General features: G+C 33.4%; 1 long non-coding RNA gene across 1 annotated transcript; it reads left to right on the top strand.

The window, feature by feature from the left end:
- The first annotated feature begins 494 nt into the window (after positions 1-494).
- Positions 495-1,093, top strand: LOC110923055. Its single transcript, XR_002583674.2, has 3 exons — positions 495-577; positions 729-820; positions 919-1,093. It is a non-coding gene; the product is annotated as an uncharacterized LOC110923055 (long non-coding RNA).
- The last annotated feature ends 301 nt before the right edge of the window (positions 1,094-1,394 follow it).

Below are 1,394 nucleotides of genomic sequence, written 5' to 3'. Positions count from 1 at the left end.
GCTTACACGTGGTTTTCTCTTGCTACAACAGTTTGTCTAACTTATTACGTTGTGCATCTAGTGTTACGTTATATTGATGTAAGAAAACTCATTTAATTAAACTGATGCAAGAATCACAAGATTCCAAAATAAAACCATATTAATGATTTGATAATTAGTTACAGAAAATAAATACAATACTATCCCAAAATTTAAAACTGAATCTAAATCCTAACATATAAATAACAAAACGAAAAATATTATACTGAAAACCATAGCCGAAAGTCCCAAGATTCAATTCTTCTAAAACTAGTGAATGCTTATAACAAATCTCAAAATTCCCATTTATTTTGAACACATTAAGTTTCTTGATAAATGATGCATTGAATGGCAAAACACCATGAAACTTATTGTTTTTAAACATTAAATAATGCATTGAAAGGTAGAACACCAGGGAAAAAGCCACAAAAAAGAGGAAAAAAGCATCTGATGGGCTCGAACTTGAGACATCAACTACACCAACCAATGAATGAGTAGTATCACCCAGTTGAAGTCGCAACAATGGTGAATCACAACTTTAATCCACCAGCTACAGCAGGTAAGCTGCCTCAACCTTTTACGGGTCTTTATTTCTCGCTTAAATGCTAAATTCTTATATTTTACTTCTTGTTTTTGTAACGTCATTTGTTGGGCCTGTATCCTGTGATTGTAATCGCATTTAATGTATATATGTTTTCAAACCCTGATAGCCACACTGGAACTTGATCGACGTCGACCCGGGATTTTGGGACTAAAACTTCTGGTGACTGACAACCAGTTGTCTGGCTTCGGCTAAGTACAGGTACAAATTTACCAATTAAGAAGAGTTAACATATTTTACCAGCATGTTACTAGAGATTATTACTAATTCTATGCGGCTATATTACTAAATTGCTGCAGGTCAAAATACTTGTCATAAATAGCAAATCTTGTAAACGGCATCGTATGGGAAGCTTCAAAGTTAATATCAAGTCTTATGTATGTACATGAAAACTTAGACGAGTATGCATGGTTGTTGACACGTTACTACTCATACCTGTTTTCTGAAGGTTGAATTTTAATTCAAGTACGCAAATAATTGTTAATTTTGGCGGCATGTACTTGAGTTATGCTGGTGATTTTCGGTGTTGTTAGTCATTTTATGTTTTTGAGATTTAAAGAAGACTAAATGGACATAGGTTAAGCTTTAAAACAGGTTAGGAGATGCGAAATGTAGTCAGTGTAAAGTTAACTGAGTTCCGAGATCCCTTGAATGATGCGATTTAAAGGGATAATAATGAAGTTTTGATTTATGTTGGCCTCGAATTATTTTACTAAGTTAGATTTTGCATAAGTCGAGCATGTATTTGACCTGAGATTTTATACAGTTTAAGTAA

The sequence above is a fragment of the Helianthus annuus genome, chromosome 3 (assembly GCF_002127325.2).
Source record: "Helianthus annuus cultivar XRQ/B chromosome 3, HanXRQr2.0-SUNRISE, whole genome shotgun sequence".
NCBI lineage: Eukaryota > Viridiplantae > Streptophyta > Magnoliopsida > Asterales > Asteraceae > Helianthus > Helianthus annuus.
This window is presented reverse-complemented; position numbering and strand designations above follow the sequence as displayed.